The 14,566-nt window shown below is 31.0% G+C and overlaps 1 protein-coding gene across 2 annotated transcripts in view; it reads left to right on the top strand.

Annotated features, from left to right (window-relative positions):
• Window positions 1-4,817: 4,817 nt before the first annotated feature.
• LOC111621744 (WD repeat and FYVE domain-containing protein 3-like) overlaps window positions 4,818-14,566 on the top strand; it is a 169,344-nt gene continuing 159,595 nt past the window's right edge. For both annotated transcript variants that reach the window (XM_023363972.1, XM_023363971.1), the window contains exon 1: window positions 4,818-5,030. The gene's annotated coding sequence lies outside the window, so the exon portion shown is untranslated. The remainder of the gene's footprint in view (window positions 5,031-14,566) is intronic.

Here is a 14,566-nt window from a genome sequence, read left to right as displayed (position 1 = left end):
TGAGGGATCATTTTTGACCGATTGCCATAATTTCCCTCTGTTACATATAAAAGAGCCGAAAAAAAAAGGGTTACTGAACTGAACACCTGTGTAGTGCATAAGCACTATTGTATAGTTGTTTCCGTTATTTATGTATATATATATATATATATCGGGTTTTATTGTAAAATTTCGTTTTCTTTCTTGATATCAAATTGCGACGGGTAGAACCCGTCGCCCTTGCTGATTGGTCAGCGTCTGACATCACGTCACACTCAATGGCGGGGGATATAAATGTTTGGACTCCCGTCCAGAAGAGAACTTTTTGGTTTTCCCTTCGGCCCTGGCTTGTCGTGAGATAAGAATAGACTATGTGGTGCAAGGACAAAGAAGAAAGAAAACGACACGTGTGGACTTTCAATTAAGGAGTGAACGGAATCCGAATCCATCGGTGAAAATACGTCAATGGTCCAAGAAATAAGTAGAAATACAAATACAGGAAACTTCAAAGAACATCCCAAGATTAGTATTTTGTCGGTACGTGGATTACTATGTTATTTATATTTAAGTAAATTCTTCAATCCTTCTCCCTGGAAGTTCTAATGTATTTAAGTTCCTCCCATGTTGTTAGAATAGATTAAATTTTGTCTGTATGTATTCATGATTAAATTTTATTGTTTAAAATATACCACAATTGTAAAGTCCTCAATCAATGTCTGTGCCTTTACCCGACAACCTCGCCTAACAGACTTAGGTCTATTGGGGCTTAACACCTGTTACTGATTAGTTTTTGTATTTACTGTTGTAACTGATAAATGTAGTAAAGAGATACTAACCGTAACTGAATGCCTCCTGTAGGCACACAAGTTAAACAGCGATTGTTCATGTCGATCATATTGTTGGTTATCATATCTGTCAGGAACATTGCATTCATGGACAAGTGCATTTTGAAACTCATGGAGTGTTGTTAGTGGAGGCTGAAGAAATGCCACTCGTCATTCCGAAGCATTTTACACATGTTTTTTTGGAATTAGCTGGTATTCCATGCGAGCATTTTTGTTCAATCCGTCAAAGCTTAATAGCACCGGGACACCCAGCCACAAATGGACAAAGAACAAAATTAGATCTGCTCAAATTCCCAGAAACTTTTTATAGGCGGTTTGTCCCAGATGTGTTAGGCCCTCCTGTCCCTCATCATCTGGCCTCCTGCTGTGAGCCTGATCGAACCCACAATAGTCCTGGGCAAAAGTCCTCTTAGTGTCAGTCCATTGTATGGAAAGAGTTGTATGTCAATACTCTTTGTATGGAAAGAACTCTTTCTGTCCTGTAGGTACTAACAAGACTTTTTTCGATGCCCATATTCACTCTGGCTTCTGGATTAAGCCAGTGTTCATGAACTACTCTCAGGTTGTTCCCGAATTCGATTTCGAGTTTCCCTGAACGGTGGACTGACGACTTAACAGTCTTGATCATTAGACCGTTGCGGTTTATACAATTGCATTTTTTTCAAACTAGTATAGTTGATTTCTTTATTATTTTATTTATACTGTATTTTATTTTAATTTATAGTTAATTTCTTTTCAAACTAGTATAGTTAATTTCTTTATTGACCACAAAGTGGTCAATAAAGTTTTGTTTTGATGAGATATGCAACGCAGATCGTAGATCGCATACGTGCAACACGTATGCGATCTACGATGGGAGGATGCCTCCTGAGAGGATTTTTTTACGTGAAACAGGCTTCTATTTAGGTACTAGAAATTCTCCGGTCAAGCATGACGGAACACTTTTTATGAGAAAGTAGGATTGAAGAATTGAGAAAAGTAGAGATTTCATGAAATTCAAGAAGAATTGCTAATATTTCTACAAATTAAGTAGTTTATATTCGAGCTCGACGTCGTGATGTTTCTGCAGCCCTAAACAAAGCCATTCTTATTCGATGTTGCTCAAGTCGGACTTCATTGTTTCAGGAGTCTCGGTTCTTATTCTTTTAGATCTAGAATTTACCTAACCAATTTTACTCTTACGCTTTCTCCTAGACATTTTTTCCGACAAAATAGCGAGTCTTTTTAATTCCACGTTGATAAAACAAAAATGAATTATATGTGGTGTACTGTACGTTAGTTAGATGAGCGATAACGCTTCTTTCTAAATAACGGGCTCGTTAGATCGTTACTTCCGATTGGATAATAGAACGTCATGTGGTTACTATGAAAAGATTTTTTTTTCTTTTTTAATTTGTTACAGAACTGATACGATGCAGTTATCTTTTTAAAAATTTAATGAAGTAAGTTTAAAATACGCCATTTTACCATAATTTTAAAAAATGCAACTTAAAAATTTTCTCGTTGAGCATGAACGTCACGTGGTCACCGACGTCACTGCAATGTAAGTGCGATCATTGATCCGAAATCGATAAAACGTTTATTCTATAGCTAACATTTTCGCAAAATAAATGGCCTATACTTTCTTTCAGAACATCAAACGAATATAACCAAAATTTTATCGGGTTTGGAGAAAAATTGCAGGATTTATAAAGAATTAACACACTCGCACACAGCGACGGCTATTAGTAATGTTTCTAATAAAGTTCTAAATTTTTAGAAAATGAATTTTCGGCTTTCAAAGTCAACTTTTCAATGCAATTTTAATTCTACATAGGAAAATTCAAAGAAATAATTTAGCCATTTCTATTGAAAAGCACTGTAGATTTTCATAATAAGCTTCTTAACATAATCGAATACATTAGTTAATAGAGAAGGTGGTATTATGGAACACTGCGGGTATTATGGAACCACCCCATTTAGAACTGATAATAAAGGCGAACTGCAGCGGAATGTGGCTGAACTGAACTAGACAGACATCCATAGCAAGGGGAAAACCCGTTTTACTTCAGTTAAACAGTTGTCCGCATTTAATCAGCAAATTTGTTTTTTTCAAAATTCGCAAGTTTTGAATGCTAAGCGAATTTAATTATTTTTAAAATATAAATCGCGTAGTTGTAGGTTCACTGGTGCATATATTCCGTTCCAGAGACTTAGGGGTACATATTAATCTGTGTGATGTTCACGTTTTTTTAAATTTTGGTCTTGACAGACATAAGTTAATTCAAGATGGCGATGCGTAAAATATGTACCCCATTGGTGCTTTTACAGTAATATGGAACTCAACTCTTCCCAACTCTCTCTTTGCAATCAGACATTCATCCGGAGCAATTTGGGAAAAAGACACTAGGTAGAAAGTCAATTCTTCCCGAGAATATAGAAAAAAAGCTGCTGGAATATATATTGTTGATGGAGGTCATATTTTTCTATTATAAAAGCATTTTTGCGATAAAATACATTGGAGTAAACAATTTTGTAATTATTTAACATTTTTTGTCCTTTCCTATTTGTTTTTGGCTATATTAAAGCATTTTTTTGAAAATATACAGTAAGGTTCCATATTACCACCCGATTTTCTCTAAGCCTACTTTCGGACTTTTTGTACAAAAGCCTTCAAAAACCATACTTATAATTACACTAGCGAAAAATTCAATTAGGAACATTTAGTTTACTAGTTACCAGTACTTTTCGCACAAAAAATGTGAGTGTAGCTATGATACCTTGTTTACAATTCACTAAAATGTAATTGGGGTTCCATAATACCACCTTCTCCTCTACAATTTCTGTAAATTCTTAAGGTACCAGAACCCCTTCATCCGCCAATTTAAAGTTTTGAAATCTTTACATTTGACGGGTTGGATTTGTGTGAAAGCAGTCTCTTATGTTGTTTCGTTTTGTTGAGATATGCCGAATGAAATGTTAACGCTTGAATGAGCAGATCAAATGGTTGTTAAACATTGGCTACGTTCAGCAGAGTCGACAGTTGTAACCGAGCAAAGATGTTTCACTCGGTAGCTGTTACGTAGTTACATCTGCTGAACGATGATTGACGTATGCGTTGGAACCGGAAATACCATCACTGGTCAGTTGCAACTAGCGATAGGTAGCGTAAATGAATGACGCTACTGTATATGACGTCAAACACCAAACATGTTCCAAAACAAAACAGCGCTACTGTAGAAAGTGTTCAGCAGAAAAATATACAACAGCTCCGGAACTGTTGAATCTGCTGAACGCAGCCATTGAATGTCTTCGTGTAGCATGATATTTCTTGCGAATAAAATTTTCCTAGGAAAAACAAATTAATGGCGGGATATACAAAAGGCAAGCGCGTGCCACAAGCACATCTAAATATCGATGTTTGGTTGGGTATATTCGGCGTTTTCTCCTGTGTTGATTGCGCTAGAGGACAAACGTCCAGCTAGCAAATCCATCGAAATTTCGCTTCCATTATTCTTCAGTTGGGTAAGATTTAATATTTTGCTAAAACATAATTACAGTAAATAACCACAAATGAAAGACGCCTAGATGATTTATTTATTTATCCCTCCGCAGTATTTCCTACGGGAAAATATTTGGTGTTAGAAACGTGAAGAAAACCCGGAAAAAACCATGTGGTCAGCCCATTGGCGAGGCGTGAACCCACGACCAGTGTTCAATAATTTTATCTACTCGGCCATTGGCGAGTTCCTTAATATTTCGAAGACAGCCTAATCAGTACTCGCAAAGCAGCGATTTGAAACTTCCGTATTAGTTTCATTTAGAGTAGAGTAGACAGTTCGTTCCTTAAAAGAAATCATTAAAATATTAATTAAATGTTATATTTTATTATAAAACATATACAAAATATTATTAATTATCTTTCAAAAAAGATATTTATTAATAAATTTCACCGGGACATTTCAGAACACGAGACTTTTTCTATGTTGTTCTAATGCATCCCACAGACGACAGAAAGGGGTCGAGATTATCCGTCATCATCGTGTACACCCGTCAGATCATCACTCACATTCATTAGGAGAAACCAAAACAAAATGTCTTAAAGAGCAAATATTATTAAAATCGAATGATTATTAACATTCAGATAAACTAGTTATTTAAAGGAAACGTAATAAAATTATAAAAAAATCAAAGATTTTTCTAAATTATTGGATGAGTTGTTTAATGGTAAGTCGATTTTGCGTCTACTGTAGTTAAGTTATAATCATCACATCATTCTCAATTAATTAATTTGATCTTTTCCATGATGATAAATAAATACTTCATCCACTAAAAATGTAAGGACGAGTGCTTTATTTATAATAATATAATAAAGAAAGTGTAATGTGAAATTAATATACTTTGATGGGTAAGTGTAGGTTGTTTTGAAGTTACATATACAAATAAGGAATAATTAAGGAAAAAAATGACTTTCTTATTGCTCATTTAGTCAATTTTTAAAAGCAGAAAGTAAGATCAATTGTATAATGTTATATAATAAATATATATAAAAAATTATTGATATAAAATGGGATGTATTGACGATTAAATCATATCAATAACATAATGTTTCCTATTTAGAATTTTATCCTGTGATTAACTTCAATTTTACTAAATAAATTAATTATATAAGTTTATAAGAAATTAATTTTGCAAATAAATTTTTTTATTTTATGTTTTTTGCAGATTTATTCATTTAAACTTTGTTTACTACTTTTTGTAGTATAATGTCATTTTGTGTTATTTATATAAAATTTTATACTTTTATTTTTATATTTTATGTAATCTGTTTGCTTATTTCATCATATTTCATTCATTCATTTTGTTTTTCTTTAGTTTTTCATTACGGAATTTTTTTTTTACTATTGTGATCTTTTTAGTTTTAATTTATCATTTAAACAGTTAATGGGTTCAATAAATTAATTCATATACATATATGAAGTTTGATTACATTTATGTAATGTTTTTATTTACATATTTATCTAATTACGTTCATATTTTTATATTAATATATATTTTTAATTTTTTCCACTTTCTGAATAATTTTCTTTATTGTTTTTAATATTATTAGTGAGGCTGTGGCTGAAGTTTTCATCTCTTAAACGTGAACGTTGAATGTTATGTTCCGCTTACAAGATAGTGGTGCTTGACGTTCGACGTTCACGTTTTAATAGAATCTTTATTCAATTACATGTATATTAATTAATACATTTAATTGAATGAAGTAACATTATAGGTTTAGTAGGAAATTTAAGAAATTAATTTTGAGAACATAAAATGCTTTCATATTTTCTACAGTTTAATTTTTTTATGAATTCTATTAAGCTTTCAATACTGTAATATTTTTTAGATGAATGGAATGAAAATAGTACAGTTGATAATTTTTATATGAAAGCAATATTATTATATACAAATTTTTTCTTTTTAACACCTGTTAAATTTTCAATTTTTAAGTTAGTAATCTGATATCCAGAAATAATATGAAAGATTTGTGTTGATTATCATTTCTGTTATCTCATATTTAAGTATTACATATTTTAAAATAAATACTAGAAATCTTTATCAATTGACTTTTTATATTTATTTAAATTCTCAACAATTTTGTTAAAATGAAACATTAATTTAATTGGAATTGTTTTAAATATTCGCATTTATTAAAATTAATAAATTTGTTTTTATGTACTGTACATAAATATTCTTAACAATAATAAAAATGTTTCATATTTTTTCTACCTTATCTATTTTTTTAATTTTGTTATTGTACTATTATTTATATTTTTTGCAGATTTCTTTGCAGAAAAATAAGTAGGTACAGATTGATTGAGACAATTAATTGGAAGCATCTGAATGTCTTATAAAGCATTCAATTGAGCAGGTATTTTCATTATTTTTCATAAGAAATTCAGGTGATTAAATGAAAATTTTACTATATTGTTGACTTAGGATGCATCAAAAAGTTTATCTTTAAATTGTTAATGAAAGAATCAAGACTTTAATTACACATTTGTAGAATAGCATGAGATTGCAAGTTAATGGAATTGAATATCCTGCAATTTTATTTGCTGATATATAATACAATGATGTCATGATAGTTAAACATGTGAAATCAAATGTGATAGGTGTATCAGCTGTAAAATATTGAGATAGTTTTCTTAATTAGATAAACATATATCTCAAAGCTAGATTATTTTTGAACTAGAATTAAACTAATTTTAATTAATTAAATTATAGAATTGACAGATAGGTGATTAATTTAAGCAACCAGGTTGTATTAAATTAATTTTGAATTTTAATAATTAATCAATTAAGATTAATAATTATAAATTATTAATCTTGACACAAAGTAGCAGCTTAACCTATCTTTATACCAAATTCTGTAATTTAATTATGGTAATTAAAATTAGCTTAGTTTTGGCTCAAAAATAAGCTTTTAGATACAGTGGAACCTCTATATTCATCATTAATCTGTTAATTAAGGATCTAATGAATATGGAATATGACGAATATAGAAACAATTTTTTTCATAATAAATAACTGATATTCAATTAATCTGTTCCCATTCTGAAAACAAGGTACAAGAATAAAAATTATGTTGTTTGTAAAAATTTATCTTTATTGTACCAAATAAATACAGTATAATGGTAGAAGGGGAAGAACAATATTATTAATACAGTATTATTGTTTAGAAGAAGATATATCAATTAAAACATTAGGCAATTCCAATTATGATTGTGGGGTCTGTTTTGCCATGATTCAGTAGCACTCGATTTAATAAAGAACTTGTCCAGTGTTGTGTGTTTTTGTCTGCTTTTTAAAACTTTTCTGAAATAGGCAATTACATTATAAATGAATGTATTTATATTTTGGTTGACTATAGCAACATTTGGGTGCCACTTTGGAGCAATTGGAACTTGGTTTCTCGCATTGATTATTGACAACACACACAACGATGTCACAAAGCAGACTGATTAACTACAGCTAGCTAACATGGCTAACTGATCGGTGTGGGCATGCAATTGTAGTGCGACTTCTGATGTTGGGAATGATGACAAATACAGAAAATACCGACAAATATGGAAAAATAAAAAAGTCATCAAAATGTGATGAATATTGAATATTATGAATATAGAGGTTCCACTGTATATATTTTGTTAGCAAATCAAACCTTAGTTTATTCCAATTAGATAAACATCAATATTTCACTAATATTTGACTTGTGCACAATTTATTCTATTTTTGGACTTTCAGCCTTCTGAAATTTACAAATGATTATCAAACATTTGAGATAAGTTAAAGATATAACCATAGATGTATTTGGCTGCCTGAATTTCATATTAAAAATAATGAAAATCTGACACATGAATAATAAAAGTAATGAATATTCAGCTATGTAAATATCTTAAAGAGCAGATAATTAATTTTTAAGAATAGCATTGTAAAGTAGAAATATATACTGTAATGATGTATTACACTGTATTTCAAATCCTTTATTCTAAATTTATTAAATATACAATTACTTTTTTAAGCAGCATTTTCTTTAATCATTGAAATTAGAATCATTTATGAAGCTAAACAAATGATCAAATCATTAAATACTTAAGACAGAGTTGACATTAATTTCAAAATTCAAATGCTTTCAATGTATTTGTTCATTTTGAAGACATTAATATTCTATTTAAAAAATTTCATTAGAAGACTATGAATCTTCTAATGAAATGACTACTACATTAACTACATTGTTCAAAACAGTTTTCAATATCAATTTAGTGCTGCAATGGATTTGATTATTCTACTTGATTTATATAATAGTTCAAATAACAAAGAAAGAAAACTTTATTAAAATTTTATAGTGTTGTGACAAAGTAATAAATTATAATGTGATATGTGACATTCTGCATTAGCATACTTGCTATGGAAAGACAGAGTTATTCAGAACTTTTTATGAATAACATCACATTTAGATCTTAAAACATTAAAAACATATTGATAGAAAAAATTGCAAGAGCCAACAAACTGACTAGTATACAAATGAAATTTCATGGTGTACTCACTACTAAGAAATTACAAGGACATCTATAATAAAAATTTTAAACTTCCAGGAATCTACTCCATACCAATTTCAGACTAAAGAGTAGGAAAGCATTGAAAATACATCATGGTCACAACGAGGCCACTACAACAATGCGAACAGGAACATTGCACATCAATGTTCCTGTTCGCAAAAAATCGCAACACACAATGGTATTAGCTGCCTATGCAGACAATTCAGAGATACATTTTTTTTTTATTTTTTTTTAATTGCCATCATTTCCTCTTACAGGGATCAGAGTCATCCTTGTCTTGCTAATGCACCACATCGAGAATGTTTCATTTATTTAAACTTCAATAAAATCAAACTTACATGATAGCTCACACAGTAAAATTAAATATAAAACACTTAGGAATATTTACAAGTGTCATGTCTTATTTATATATGACATTTCCAACAACTTGTTGGTTTATGGGCAAAAGATGGCTTGTCTCCTTAGCCCTTACATTAGGATTCTCTTTGTGTAGATCCTTAACTCCTTACTGAGGTTTTTGTCACATTAGATTATAGAGTTTTGGTTCAGGTGTATTGTAACTCTGTTGGTGTACCAGTATGAGTTCCATTTTTTCCCTCTCATATTTACAACATTCAAAGAATTGATGTCTGAGGCTCTGCTCCTCTGCTCAACAGCTGCAGGCTGCATACTGTCTTCTGCCAATTCTCCTCAAGTATTCATTACTATTGCAATGGCCAATGTATAGCTGGCTGCTTATATAATCTACTGATAGTCATCTCAGTTCCTTTATTCTTTCTTCTAGGTAACATCCAGAATGTGTGTCTGTCTTTAACTGAGTTATGTCCATCTGTCTTGTCACTCTCTGTTCGTTTTGTTTCTTAACAAGTTTTTAATACCAGATATTGGAATTTTCTTATAAGTCATAACCGAGAGGTGTACTGCTTTCTTTGCCAGAAGATTTGCTCGTTCATTTCCAGCATTTCTGGTGGTGGGCCTTTACCCATTTAAATTTTATGGTTAAGTCACTTTTATCAATTATGCTTTTTATCCTTAAGGACATTTCATTTGTGTACTTGAACTGTTTTAATGCACTTAATGTCGCACTATTGTCCAAGTTTATGAGTATAAGGTTGGTTATCTGGTCATAATAACCCAGTGGATTTTCATTTCTCTTTCAATTGTATATAGCTCAATTTGTTATACCATGCATTGATCTCTCAATCTATACTTTTCCTCATGTATCTTTTCTGCCTTTTCCACTGCTAGGAAGGCTGCTCCAACTCTACCATCCACATTAGAGCCATTTGTATAAATCTCTGTTGCCCCTTCTTCGTTATTATTGGCCATATTTATGGCTCTGTGATCATATGGTTTGGGAATCATTTGTAATATTAAACAGAACGTGCTCAGCAAATAATTAGATTATCATAACACATTTTTTATGTTGCCGAGATAGTTTTATTGAAAACTAATGTTTTATTCTATAGGCCATTGTCAGATTTAACCAGAGAATTGGAACATTGGTGTTCCAAAAATACAATACATATATTCAAATTCAAAAAATTAACAATGGAAAAAAATAAAATAACACAAATAATAATATATACAAATATACATATAAATATAAAAATATAAAAATACAAATATAAAATAAAAAACAAAGTCAAATATAGTAATAAAAATAAAAATCTTCTAATAATACTTTGAACAAACAATAAAAAATAAACTATTAAGGTATATTGAAACATGTAATTATAAACTAAGGTAAGATTATGAGTTCATTGCAAACTTTCTGACTATAAATTTCCAAGCTGATGGTAGGCCTTCTGCGTTCCTTGCTCTGAGGATGGTCTCTAGCAGTGTTTCACATCAGGGGCGATATCATCCCCATGTCGGCATTTTTCCATGTTGAGGGGTGATTAGTAACAATTTATATTTTGGGGGCCGAAAAACAATTTTCTGGACGATATAGTAAAACATTATAGTAAGTATAATTAAATATTTTATTCGTTATATTGTACAATAATTAAACAAATAACATTATACTAGTCACTAGTCTACTCAATGCAGTACAAATTTCGTGTTAGTCTTGGCCCTTGGCATCAGAATTTTGAAGTGAAGGGGGTGATACTACTTGGCATCAGAATTTTGAAGTGAAGGGGGTAATGGTTTTATTGAAGGGGGCGACGATTTGTTAGAGGTTGAGAAACACTGGTCTATAGAATAGGCCAAAAACATTAGTTTTCAATAAAACTATCTCAGCAACATAAAAGGAGTGTTATGATAATTGTTTGTAATGTTGGTTTGAATTCATAGTCAGCATCTGTGTACTCCGGCTCTTCTATCTTTATGTCATATCCCTTTCTGCAATAGTAGAGGGTCGCTCATTCTTTTAATATTAGGTCAGTTGGCAGGGTCCTCACTACTACTAGTAATGCATTCGTTGATGTGGTATGGTTTGCCTTTGTCATTTTCAGCAGCACGCACCTTTGTGCACTGTATAGTTTTATTTTTGATTACGTCTTTTCTGGCTGCCAGATACCAGGCAGCCACTGCATATGTGATTCTTGGAATGAAGGCTCCTTTGTATATAATTTTGATGGCCTTTCTGTTTAGGCCCCATGTTTCTTTGGCCACCCTGGCAAGGGCTATCAGGGTGGCCAAAGCAACATGGGACCACCCTGTATTTTTTTTATTTATGCTCTTGTTTCTAGTTGCTATTGTATGTAAGAGCCATGTTAATCTATGGTCTAGTATAAATTCAGAGGTACATGCCTACATAGATCAGATAGAACTATCACATTACTCAAGAAAACCTTTCATTCTCAAACATTCAGAAAAATTGGAGATTTTCAAGGCCAGCAGAAATAAAACGGCCATCACTTATAGGGATAATGATACTCTATCTGGATAGCCTTGTATGAAATATGATAAAGCTACATGAGCTTTACGTATATCAACTACACAACACCCAATCAGAGAGCATTTTAAAGAATTTAAACTTGGCATTTGATTGCACATGTTACTTTGAATTTTTGTAAAACCTGAAGATGGTTGTTTTGAAATGACTGAAAATGTTTATTTTTATTTAGATAGTAAAGGTTAGTGTTATAAACTGCTGGATTTGGGTTATTTGATCATTTTTATTTTGTAGACATCCATTAAAGGAGGTAGTAGTTAAATCTAGTGTGAGATGGCAGCATAACTAACTATCTCTAGACAAATTATTTAGTATTTAATTAATTACATAGTCATATTATAGCTAGATAATTTGGCAGTTATTTGGCTTTAACTATAAATAATATTTGTGAGTTGATGTTTATATATACAGGAGTTGCTCTGGAAAACTAAAAGAATGCCAACTTTTTGCTAGTTTTAAATTTTTTTGTCACTTTAAGTTATTTATCACCACCAATTTTACTTACTAATTAATGCAGGTGCTGTGGTAGTCTTATCAGTTTTGGAGTCTGGAAAGCAAAAGAAGCATGTTCAGCTATCACTTAGAAATAGAAATCATTTTTGAATAATTTTTTAATGAATAATTCTGAATAACAATGTTTAAATAGTAATTCAGCACTTCAAACAACCTTTACAGCTCCAGTGGTATGTGTTTACACCTTAGCAAATGTTTTCAACCTCATCGAGACCTCGATGAGGTTGAAAACGTTTGCTAAGGTGTAAACACATACCACTGGAGCTGTAAAGGTTGTTTGAAGTGCTGAATTATAACTCCTCTAGTGTTGGAAGACGTTTGTTTAAATAGTATTTCACATGTTCTGTCATGTTAAAATTTTCGTTTTAGTCAACTGAAAAAAGATCAAAGTGAAAAAAAATGTCACCCCAAAATTTTCTGTCAGTCAATAAAAAATACCCAGTCTGTTAAACACTGGGCAGTATTACATGATAATTGCCTTCAGTTCACTTTTTACTTTCCTGCCAGAGCTTGCTGCATGAGTCATGAAATCACTAGATGTGTAGTGCATAGAACTCCTATCTTAAGGAGCTGAACATTCTGCTGTTTTTCTTGAAGTGTGTTTTGTGATTCAATTTCTTGCTAAATGTCAAATTGGACTAGGGTTTTTATCACCAGTGTTATATTTTTATTGACACTTTAATAAAAATATTACCAAGTGGCAATTTTGGCTCTATGCACTGCAACCCCTATCTATATATAAGATAATCATTATTTAGAATGTTAAAATTTTCCAAATGTTCAATCTACTTTTGTATTCTGTGTATAAAAATTTTATTGATTTTCCTTGATCCAACCCTTATAGAGAAGCTTTGTTATCTGAAGATAAATGTTGAGCTTTCATTACCACCTTTAATTTTGGAAATTATCAGAAATCTGATGGTGCCAGACCTTGGCATAAAGAAGTTGTAGAATAAACTGTACCTTCAGGATCTTAAGTGTTTTTGCTGTTTCCTTACTGCAATGTGGTCTCATGTTATTATGATGCAAGAAAAAGATTTTGTCTGATCTCATTCTGTAAATACATCTTGAGTGCTTGTAAAGAGTTGAGTCTGAAGATTTCACAATACTTAATGAATGAACTGTTTCTCCTTTTGCCAGATAGTACATTTATACTACTTTCTTTTCATTCCGACATTTTCAGCATGACTTTTTAAAACAGAGAATGATTTTGAACTTCTTAATGTGCAAAGAATAAAGATGATAAAACTGAATCAACAGTACTTATTCTTTGGATCATAATAATAACCCCATCTCATCTCCTGTGATAAATTTGCATAAGAAAGTCATTACCTTCATGATGATAATGATTTAGGAGTTCTTGACAAACTTTCATTTACTTTTCTTTGATGATATCTGCTAATCAGATAGAATAGATACCTTAACAAACTTCAGCACAATTCAATTAAATTGTGCTGGAGTTTGTTAAGGTGTCTATTTTATTTGACTTAATTCTCTAGTTTATTATTTATTGGTGTGTGTTAATTGTCTCAGTCATTGACAGATCTGTATATGGGCTAATAGAACTTGAACCCACTTCCCCAACTTTTAGGGGTTTAAAGACAAAATGCAAAGTCTAACTTTTAGATAAGCAATAGAATATAGAAATGTAAAACGATATCAATATAAAAATTTATTGTTAAAATTAAAAAATAGTTAATATATCTACTGGTCATAACCAACTTTCTTATACCTACTTAATGCTTTACTTAATTAACTTGCTTATAACAGTTAATAATGGTTAATAAACTGTTGTTTCATATATAAAATATATATTTTTTGAAATTTATTTAAAAGTTTTAAGAGGCCCAAAGAAATTTCAAGCTCAAGACCCCTGAAAGTTAGATCCACCCCTGGTCGCAGTACTTAACTGGTGCAGATTTTTCCATAATTCAAAGATAGGCTAATGCGTTGCATTTGTTTTTGACTGTTGTGTAAAATTGGACAGTAATTTTCTTAAATTAGATCATCACCTTGAACTTAAAAATGTGCATCTTGTGTTGTTGAAATTTATTTTTATATTTTTGTTTATCATAAACATTTATCCAAGGAAATGTGGTCTAAGATACCTTGGCTAATCAAAAACATGGATAACAGAATTCTTATTAAAATTTTTTTAAGAATTTAAAAATTAAAATTATTAAATAAACTGAATTTGGGTGCATTAACATAAACAACATACTCTATATAGACATATTTATTGAAAT

The sequence above is a fragment of the Centruroides sculpturatus genome, unplaced genomic scaffold (assembly GCF_000671375.1).
Source record: "Centruroides sculpturatus isolate CEXI.00-Female unplaced genomic scaffold, Cexi_2.0 scaffold21, whole genome shotgun sequence".
NCBI lineage: Eukaryota > Metazoa > Arthropoda > Arachnida > Scorpiones > Buthidae > Centruroides > Centruroides sculpturatus.
This window is presented reverse-complemented; position numbering and strand designations above follow the sequence as displayed.